The sequence below is a fragment of the Thamnophis elegans genome, chromosome 8 (genome assembly GCF_009769535.1).
Source record: "Thamnophis elegans isolate rThaEle1 chromosome 8, rThaEle1.pri, whole genome shotgun sequence".
Lineage (NCBI taxonomy): Eukaryota > Metazoa > Chordata > Lepidosauria > Squamata > Colubridae > Thamnophis > Thamnophis elegans.
The window spans coordinates 39784378-39795207 of NC_045548.1; the positions used below are offsets into that span (position 1 = coordinate 39784378).

The following is a 10830-nucleotide window of genomic DNA, read 5'->3' on the forward strand; positions in this document are numbered from 1 at the left end:
TCTTCTTTTTCTTGATCCTTATTTATTTACTTATTGATTCCCTAAGTTTATTTAGCTGTCCATCTCACCTTTATGACTTTCAGTGGCATGGAAAATTGAAAACAAACATAACCACAATGACCAAAAGCATTACAACAAAATCATTTTAAAATAAAACATTTTTTAAAATCCACATAATCTTGGGATGAGACATTCAGCTTCCCTATGAATACAGCAACTTTCCAGCTTCCATATAGACATTCCCAAAGTCCAAGCCAAGTAGAAAACCCATGTAATCGGGATCTTCCAGTAGACCACAAAATATCAGCCAATCTGACTCCAGGCTGTTTTAGATTTGCACAACTGCCAGTAGCTATTGCCACAGTCCTGAAAGGACCTGATGGATAAGCGGAGGTTGGAACGATCTGCAGATAGGCCAATGGAAATACCTCCCAAACACAATTGCAAGTTGTCTGGAGAAGCCACCATGCATACAAATTGGTTGTGACTTCCTGGTGGAAAGTGTGGCAAAGCAGGGCACATACAAGTGGAAAACATTAAAATTTTCTGACAAAGAAAGCTGAACAACAAACACCTCATGTGCAGTGCTGGAGAAATCAGTATCCAGCCTTCAGGCAGAGTGACATTTCAAAGGGGAAATGCCACAACACAAAATACTCTTCTCCCAGGTCCCATCAGATGATATTCCTTTGTGGATAGGACCCACAACATGCCCTCCCTGCATCAGATTAGATAGATCAGATCATAGGCCCCAAAGGGAGTCAGGGCCCAGAACACATATAAATTTGCCTCTGCTGAACCAAGTGGAATGTCAGCCTCAGCAGAATACCAACCAGGAGACATCTGAGGCTGATTAAACATAGATACCATGAGAACAGATAGAGAAGATTTAATTCTCATTTCTTAAGCTGCTTGATCTTCAGTTAAAGATAAATGTTATTTGGAATTGGCTAAAAGAATGGTTAATTCTAGGTCATGATTTATTTGAATTGAATTTGTTCTGCTCCATCCTCCTAGGGAGGAGAAAATAATATTTGTTCATTTAAAAAGGTTTTACATCAGAGTAAAACTGATTTTCCAAGCAAGCTGTTTGAAAGAGGTAATGATTCTGCTAGGCAAGTGAAATTCATCTTCTTTTATTGAATGAGAAGGCCTGGGGGGGGGGTTCTTTCTATTTTTATATTTTTAATCAATAATGTTCTGATTATTTATAAGCTCCATTAATGTTTTGATACTGAATTGAGAGTAATATTTTTATTGCAGAAAGGTTGGCTGATGAAAGGTTATTAATATATAACTTGCACCAGGGGTGGGTTGCTGCCGGTCTTCAGCGGTTCTTGCGAGCCGGTTCATGACCGGACCCAGACGTAAGCCTGCCCCGCCCCCAGCCCTGTATACCTGTCCCAGCCGGATGGTATTTTGTCCCTTCTGTCTCCACGTTGCTCAGAAAAACAACTTCGGGAAGGTCCTTTGCTAGCAGGCAGGTTCTAGGACGCCTGCCGCCACGAAAGGACCTTCCCGGAGTTGCTTTTCTGAGCAACGGGGAGACAGAAGGGACAAAGTACCTTCCGTTTTCCCAGTACCACGAGGGCAGCAGGAAGACTAGGACAGGGGTCTCCTCTCGGATCCAGCCTGGGAGAGAAGCAGCAGAGAAAGGTAAACCAACAATTTATATTTTATTTGATTTATTTGCTTTCGGCCCGAGCGGGGCGGGGAAGACACCTTGCCAGAGGCTGCTGGAGAACTCTTTCTGAAGAGGGGGTTTTGGAACTGGGCGGGCGAGATTGGAGCGGGCAGGCGAGCGAGCGCACTTGCTCCCCTTTCCCATGGCCCACCTTTCCCCATGGAGCCTGTGGATGCGGCTGCTGGCTGTGCAGGTGGCCTGGAGGGAAGCACCAAACCACCTGGCGTGGACCTGGCGTTGGAGATCCACGTTTCCAAAGTGTATCATTATTTCATTCCTCTCCCGTTTTCTAGTGGGGGGGGAGCTATGAGAAGCAGGTGATGGCCCGTTGGGGAATATTTGTGTCCCTGGGAGAACTGCTCTTCCCCGCCCCTTACCTCCGAATGGGAGGTCAGGCGTGGGAGAGAGTGCTAATGATAATGACCGATTCCCTCCTGTTTCTGCAGGTTTGGGGCGGGGGGAGAGAAGGTAATTGCAGGGCCTGGACTGAAGTTAGGAGGCTGACTTGCTACAATAAGTGGTGACCATTATTTGAAGGGAAAAAAAGTGTAGCAGTGCGACGGAGATTCGCTCTTGCAGAACCTGCATCATCTTTTTTTCCAAATTAAAAAAAAGCCTTTTAAACATTCTTATTCCTAAAGGCAAAAAACCCCCATGAGGCTTGCTGGAGAACGGAGCGGAGGTGACGTGCGAGGGGGAGGCGGGGTGCCGTGGTGGGGGGAGATGTTGCTGAAATAATTCGACCTGTCAGGAACTCGGAGGTGAGGGAGAGGTCAGTGGGAAGCCTTTGCCGGCCCGACTCCAGCCATAGCTCTAAAGTTGCTTTCCTTTCCACTGAAGCAACATCTCAGCGTTTTTCGCATCGGGACGGGCTGCAAGAGGGAGTGAGTGAAGACCTTTTCCAGATTGCTGGTGGTGGAGGTGCAGGCCCGTCACCCCCGCTCAGCAAAGCAAGTCCAGGGAAGTCCTTTGCGCTGGCTGGAAAAGGTCTTCACTCACTCCCTCTTGCAGCATGCCCTGATGTGAAAAACTCCGAGATCGGCGTACTTGGGGCTGCTGCTGCTGCAACGTCCAGGGAGGCTCCGCTGGTCTGGAACCCATCTGTGGGGGGAAGGATCCCCCTCGTGTTACTCGTCTCCCCGGATGGCTGGTAAGGGGATAAAGAAGGTTTTTCTCCAGTCCCAGGTTTCAGCTTCTTGGCTTCAGTATCTCTTTCCAGCTTCTTTTGTTGAGCCTGTAATTAAGGTTCTTTTTTATGTCTTAGGAAAGATCACCTGGTTAAAAAGAAGGAAGAATCTCCGCTGGTCCGGAGCCCATCTGCGGGTTGGGAGGGAGGGAGAGACAGACAGACAGACAGACAGAGACACAGAGAGAGACAGGCACACACAGAGAGTGAGTGATTAAGTGAGTGAGTGAGAGACAGACAGACACATACACGGACACACACATATACACACACAGTGACAGAGAGAGGAAGGGAGGGAGAGAGATAGAGAGGGAGAGAGGGAGAGAGACAGAGACACACACAGAGTGAATGATTAAGTGTGTGAGTCAGACACACACACACATATACACACAGAGTGACAGAGAGAGAGGAATGGAGGGGAGAGAGATAGAGAGAGGGAGGGAGAAAGAGAGAGACATACACAGAGTGAGGGAGAGACAGACAGACAGACACACACACATATAGAGTGACAGATGGGGGAGGTAGGAGAGACAGACAGCAAGATACAGAATGACAGAGAGACGGAGAGAGAAGGAGGGGGAGAGAGACAGATCCACACAGAGGGAGACAGACAGACAGAGAGACACAGAGAGACAGACAGAGACAGAAAGAGAAAGAGAAAAAGAAAGGAAGAAAGAAAAAAGAAAAGAAAGTGGGAGAGAGAGATAAAAGAAAGAAAGAAAGAAAGAAGAAAGAGAGAGAACGTATGACCACAATTGAGCCCAAAATTTTGGTTGCTAAGCAAGAGTGTTGTTAAGTGAGTTTCACCACATTTTCCAAGTTGGCCACTCCCATCCAGTCACATGGCCAGCAAGCCACTCCCACAAAGGAGGCCACACCCACAGAGTAGGTTCCAAAATTTTTTGAAACCCACCGACTTGCACCCTTGCTCTGAAGCAAATTCAGTTGAATTGCCCATTTTCATCAACACTAATAATAATAATAATAATAATAATAATAATAACAACAACAACAACAACAACAAGTGACTTAGAGCAATGGTTGTCAACCTTCCTAATGCTATGACACTTTAATAGTTCCTCCTGTTGTAGTGACCCCCAACCATAAAATTATTTTCATTGCTACTATGTAACACCGGGAGCCACAAAACCTGGGTGGGTGTGGCCAACTCAACATCACTCCCATCCAGTCACAGGACATTCCCCCCCCCCCCAAACTTGCCTACCAAGGTTTCATGGCTCAGTGTTTTCTGTGAGAATAGTCTCTCTCTCTTCTCTCCCCCTCCGTCTCATTTCTGTTTTTCTCTATTTTTCCTCTTCCTTTCTCTTCTTCCTTCCTTTCTTTCCCTTTCCCTCTTTCTTTTTCTTTCTCACTGAATACGATAGCAAATCCAAAATAAAGTTATTAATTGTAGGAAATTGCTTCTCTGTAATCTTTTCATAGTGAACTCTAAGTTGATAGAAGCTGGAAAGATTGTACTAATAGCAATAGGATATATATATAAATTTCTTTTGAGTTTAACAATACAAAACATTATCAAAAATTATAAATAATCTTATTTTCAGGTGCATTTTTCTGCCACCTCTGTTCTTTAAAAAAAATCTGACTTGCTTCCAATTTGTGCCTTCTGGCAAACTGCAGTTTTCTTGGCAAGAGATCTAGCTTGCCATTGCTTTCGACATAGGTCTGAGAAAGTTAGTTAGTTTGTTTGTTTCTTTCTTTCTTTCTTTCTTTTCTCTTCCTTTCTTTCCCCCTGATTTGTTTCCCTCGCTTTCCCTTCTATCCAATTCTTTCTTTCCAGCTCTCTTTCATTTCTTTCTCTCGCTATCTCTCTCTCTTTCTCCCCTTTTCTCTTTCTTGCGCGTGCAAGCAAAATACCCTCCTGGGCCGGGATCATGGCAGCGGGGACAACTCCTTCCGCTACTACCACTGAGAAGTGAGTAGCTGGCTGCGCTGTGCAGGAGATTCCTCAGTGCCAGACTCAGGTCGGTCCCCTTCGTGTTGACTCAGGAAAAAGCCGGAGCAGGCGTCTCTGGATGCAGAGAGGGAACAGTTCCAGAGTTCTGCGCAAGGGGAGCCCTGTGCAGTGCAGGAGAACTGGAGCTTTTCCCTCCCTACACCCAATCAGCTGCTGCTGCTGCTGCTCCTCCCCATTCTCCTCCTTCCTAAGCCAACACAAAGGGGACTGCGGCTCGCTCTGATCTGAGTCTGGCGCTGAGGAGTCTCCTGCGCTGCATACCCAGTTACTCACCTTATTGTGCAGTGGCGACAGCGAGCGGAGTAATTGTCCCTTCGGTCTTGATCCTGGCCCAGAAGGGTATTTTGCTTGCGCACGCGTGCAAGAGATGAACACGAGAAAAGGGCTGGAGCTCATCTTGACACTGACTTGCCTGCGCAGAACGCGGAATCGCAAAAGCAGGCAAGAGGCTCGTGCCTTCTCGGGGCGGAGAGCAGATTGCAAGATTGGGTCAGCAGGAAGCCGCAGGAGAGGGGCCAAAGCCTATTAAGACTGTTACCCATGCTAAGCATGAGTAACAGTCTTAATAGGGAATCTCGCATACGCGTATCCCACGTTCATTTATTTTATTTTCCCTGCCTTGTTTTACAACTCAGAAATGGTACCTCTTGGCTTCCGTAGCTCTGCCCATCACTCGGAGCGAGCTGCTTTCCCAGCGTCCTCTGTGCTGCGTGCGTCACTCTTTTCCCCCTCCTCACTTCCATTCTGGCTCCTACTCTCCCCCCCCACACGTATAGCTCTCCTTCCGCCACGCGGAGAACCCGAGCCGCTCCTTCCCTTTGGGCAGGCTTTTCGCCAGCCTCTCCGTGGAAGGCTCCTCAGCGATCCCTGTGAAAAGGTCATTCGACCTCAAAAGGGGTCGCAACCCACAGATTGAGAACCGCTGACTTAGGGTATCAGATGAAGTGCAGTAGAATTATTTACAGAAAACTAAATATTATTCCAATATTTTATGACTTTTCTGAAGATGCTCCTCAAATACCTGAAAATCTGAAATATTATTGCTATTTTCCTTCCATATACAGGCAAAGCCAAGAAGAGAGACTGATAGTGATACCAGTTGTCAAAGTACATGGAATATCCTATTGCTTCTATATGACTTCTGCTAGCACTTTGAGCAGGTTAGCTTACAGAAAACAAAGAGAGGAAATACTCATTGTGTCAGCAGATCTGAGAGTTTCTTAGATTGTGAAACAAGCTATTCTTTCTCTTATTGTGATGTGGAAATATTTAAATGAAGCCTGTATCAAGCACTTATATTAAACTGTTAAAGAAGTGGTGCCATTTCCACACTTATGTGTCTGGTTGGGCATTTGAGCCTGGATGATTCCATTCACATTTGTCCTCCCTCTCTTCTTTATATTTCTTATGAAATATAAGGTGAAGAATATCAAGTCAGAAAGGTGCTTTTTCAAGGGGCAACTGGACTTTCTGGTTTTTCTTTCAAGACTTTTCACTTCTCATCCAAGAAGCTTCTTCAGCTCTGTAGAATGTCATGTTTATAACCAATGCTCATTTTTAAAAGGAGTTTTATTAAGTGGAAGTAAAACACTTGCTATGTTAAAAGGAGCACAATGGAAGTTCTTTGGAGAATGATGTGGTATGAATATTTTCTCTGAGAAAGTGCCCTTGCTCTCTTCATCCCAATAAGCCTGCAGATGAAACAGTACATGGAATATTCTATTGATTCTATTTGACTTCTGCAAGAAGTTCTTTGAGCAGGTTAGCTTGTAGAAAACAAAGAAAGGAAATATTCATTGTGTCAGCAGATGAGAGTTTCTTAGATTCTAAAACAAGCTATTCTTTCTCTTATTGTGTATTACTCTGTGACATGGAAATCTTTAAATGAAGCCTGTATCAAGCACTTATATTAAACTGTTAAAGGAGTGGTGCCATTTTCCACACTTATGTGTCTGTTTGGGCATCTGATCCTGGATGATTCCATCACATTTCTCTTCCCTGCCTTCAAATTTCATAAGGTGTAGAATGTCATGTCAGAAAGGTGCTTTTTCAAGAGGCAACTAGACTTTCTAGTTTTTCTTTCAAGACTTTTCACTTCTCATTCAAGAAGCTTCTTCAGCTCTGTAGAATGTCATGTATATAACCAATGCTCATTTTTTAAAAAGAAAAACACTTATGTTTAAAGCAGCACCATGGAAGTTCTTTGGAGAATGATTGTGGTTTGCTTCATTTATTCCTGATATTTTCTCTGTGACAGAACTGCAAGAGGAGCATTTTGAAATTCTTGGTGATGATGGTCTTGAAGTTAATGTTCAGAAAGCAAGTCCAGACCTAACCTCATAAAGTGGCAAGGAAAGATAGAAGCCTTAACCACTGCTGAGGCCTGCCGCTCGAAGAAGTGGGTGGAGGAAGCAATCGATCCTTGTTCCAGGTCAGTTTGGCTGCATTTCCCGCCCGTTAGGCTTTCGCCAGGCTCCTTTTTGGCGATAAACCCGCCCCCTTCTCTTTTCGAGGCTGCGGAGTTGACTGGTTTCCACGGGGCTAATGCGGACGGGGAAGCGGCTTGGGAGGATTTTCCCCACAGGGTTTGGTGGAAAATGTCATGGAACGGGGGTTTTGCAAAACGAGGAGTTTCCCCTTAAGGCTCCACCGCGTTCCCACTTTCTATATCTGGATGGGTTCACCGGTTCGCTCCTTGCCTTGATCGGGGCCTGTAACGTACACGCTGTGGGAGAAAGGAGTGAGTGGGGGAGAGAGATACTGGACAGGAAAGTCCATTGGAGTTGGCCGGCTAATAAATTCAAATAGGTAAATAATTAAAAACTTTGGGATCTTGGGGTCAATCCACAGATTGCAAATTGTGTTTCAGGTACCCCAAATTGGGGTTTATATTACTCAACCGGAATCCAATCAACCTTATTGTGATTTAGTGGGACATATGAAAACCAGGACTAATGCTAAAATTGTTTAGCTCTTGCGTGTCTCGTGCTCCTGCAAGAGATCGGCATCTTTTGCAAATTCAGAATGTTAAAAGGGTCTTTATCAGAAGGAACCTATATGTACTTGCAAGTAAAGTAAAAGCTAGATTATATTCAAAGACAATATCCCCACCAAAGTTTTTAAAAAAAAAAAATATTCTTGAAAGGGTAAAGGGGAATGACTTGTGTGAGAATCACCAATTGTAATCCATCATTTAGAGACTTCCAATTTGTTCTGCATGTCCATAACTGAGTTAGTCTATTTATTAAATTTATGTACCTCCCATCTCACTAGCTTAAATGATTCGGGACAGCTTACAATGCCATAAAAGCTAATAGACAAGCATTAAAATTAACAATTAAATGAAGGCTAAAAATCCATGAGGATGAAACACTGCAGGGATGGTCTTTTTATGTTTGTCTCTAAGGAACAGCACCACACCTCCATATTTTCTCTCAGCCCCTGCTTTGATTTATTTATTTGATCAAATTTTGAAACCAACCATCTCCCTCACAAAGGGACTCCGGGCAGTGTACAAATAAAATATTAAAACCTAAAAAAAAAGCATATAAAATTTGAAAGAAGCAAAGATGATTAAAATGTTAAAACTGAATTAAAATTAAAACTTTCAGTTTTCCCTTGCATCAAGGCTCTCCAACAGAAGAGACTCTTGATAGCTCCAGGTTGTAATGAGGGGTCGTGGGTGCTCTCTGAGCTTGGTGGTTTTCTTGCAGACGTTTCATTACCAAACTAGGTAAAATCATCAGTGCTAGAAGGGAGTGGGGTTGGGGGGGAAGGAGGAGAAAGGACAAAAAGGAGAAAGAGAGGGAGAAAGAGGAGGTGGGGGATAGTGGAATCCTTGCTGCTTTCTGAGCTTGGTGGTTTTCTTACAGACATTTCATTACCAAACTAGGTAACATCATCAGTGCTAGGTAACAACTCAGTGGGGTTAGGGGGGAAGAAGGAGAAAGGACAAAAAGGAGAAAGAGAGGGAGAAAGAGGAGGTGGGGGATAGTGGGATCCTTGCTGCTTTCTGAGCTTAGTGGTTTTTTTTACAGATATTTCATTACCAAACTAGGTAACATCATCAGTGCTAGAAGGGAGTGAGGTTGGGAGGGGAGGGAGGAGAAAAATAGGACAAAAAGGAAAAATAGAAGGAGGGAGAGGACTGTGGGGTCCTTTGTGTTCTCTGAACTTGGTGGTTTTTGATTATTTTTAGGGAATTTTTTATTTATTTATTATTTATAGAATGTTTGTTACAAGAAATGTTATATATCCTTTTTGCAAATGTTTTATTTGTGATGCAATATGTTGCTTTTAAGTGTACAGGTTGGTGCATGGTTTATGTGTCTCAAAGTGGCTGCTTTTCTATGGGCAGGCCAGGTTGATGCAAGGCAGCTTTGCCAGATTTTGTGTGTTTCTGGTTGTTTAGGTAATTGTGAGGTGATTGCTGGTTCTGTGAGCTTCCTGGCACTGTCCTTTATAATTTCCCACAATGTCTTGATGGTTTTATTCCAGTGGCTTTGCCTTTCCTGTTCTTAGGGTTAGGAGAAAAAACTGGTTTCATCTGCAGTCTTTTGGAGGGAAATTGTTATTTTTTGGTGTTTTCCTGGCACTGTCATAGTTTGTGTGTGTGGGTGTGTAATGTTCCGCAGTTATCTACATATTAATAATGATCAAGTACTAAAAATATTTCCTTATACATTTTAGTGACCTTTCCTTACATAATTGGTGTTTTCTTTCATACTTTTAGATTTCTAATTGCTGTTTCCTTTAGTTAGCAATTGAGAAAACAAATCCCACGTGAAAAAGTATTCGAAGCCTTCTTGATTTTAATAGTAAATTTATTCATTCCTGCACATTCTAATATTTATTCATTTTCATATCTTTGTTTTTTCCACTGTTGTGCAAACACAATTCAAACAGCTGTTAACATGTGTAAAATTAAATATGTATTTATTCCCTTTGAAATACAAGTACTAAGTAGTAAGCTACTTACCTTCTGTAAATAGCTCTTTTATTGTTTTATGTACTTATTTTAATCTTATTTAAGTAGTAAGTGCACAAAATAATAAATTTCCTTTTTTATATCTTCTTTTTGCAGATCATCCATTGGGGCAAAGAATTCAGTGATATCGTCTTGGCCACTCCCATCTGGTCACATGGCCAGCAAGCCACTGCCACAAAGGAGGCCATATCCACAGAGTAGGTTTCAAAAAATTTTGAAACCCATCACTGGGTTGGACAGATCTGTTTGCTCCGCTGCTCCGCTTGGTGAAAGCTCCTGGAAACTTTCACAGGCTGCAGCTGGAGCTTCTAGAGCTGGTTCGCTCAGAGCTCACTGCGGGCCTGCAACATAAGAAGCTAAGTATCCCAGCGACTTCGGGTTTGAGTTGGTTGTGGAAGGAGTGACTTCATGCTCCTTTTGGGTAGGGCTTTGGCTAACTTGAGCAGGAGTTACCTCTGGCTGCCTAAGAGTGGAGTTGGAGAGGTGGCCATGGAGTTGGTCAACGTGCCTTCTCCAATTCCAACCATCCTCGAGCTCTACAAGATAAGAGCGAGGCCTGGTGATGCCTATCACTGTGGCACACAGTTCCCCAGGCGTACTTGTGGGTGTAAACTGAATCCCCTAAGCTAAAGTTCTGAATTTTGCTTGTGGAGTCAGGGGGCGATGCGGCAGAATAGTTTGGGTATAGCCAGTCTAAGAGAGACTAGCTGGTGACCCATGAGAAGCTCGGAGGGGTTTCTCCCTGTAGTGGCACTTGGCGTGATGTGTTGAATTAGCAAATAGTGGTCAACCTGTGTTTGCCAATATCCCAGGCCCATCCTGGATAGGGCCTCTTTTGCAGATCTCACCATTCTCTCCATCTGACCATTGGAGGCCGGATGGAATGGCGCGACCAGGGCATGTCTAATTTCCTGTGCTGATAAGAAGGTCTCGAATTGCATGGCCATGAATTGAGGCCCGTTGTCAGAGACCAGGACATCGGGCAGGCTGTGTGT

General features: G+C 44.0%; 1 long non-coding RNA gene across 2 annotated transcripts; it reads left to right on the forward strand.

Annotated features, from left to right (window-relative positions):
• The first annotated feature begins 4698 nt into the window (after positions 1-4698).
• LOC116512429 lies at positions 4699-9972 on the forward strand. 2 transcript variants are annotated; one of them, XR_004255884.1, is made up of 4 exons: positions 4699-5187; positions 5913-6008; positions 7106-7279; positions 9932-9972. It is a non-coding gene; the product is annotated as an uncharacterized LOC116512429 (long non-coding RNA). The 2 variants fall into 2 exon arrangements; XR_004255883.1 differs by lacking the exon at positions 4699-5187 and adding an exon at positions 5299-5780.
• Positions 9973-10830: the final 858 nt, after the last annotated feature.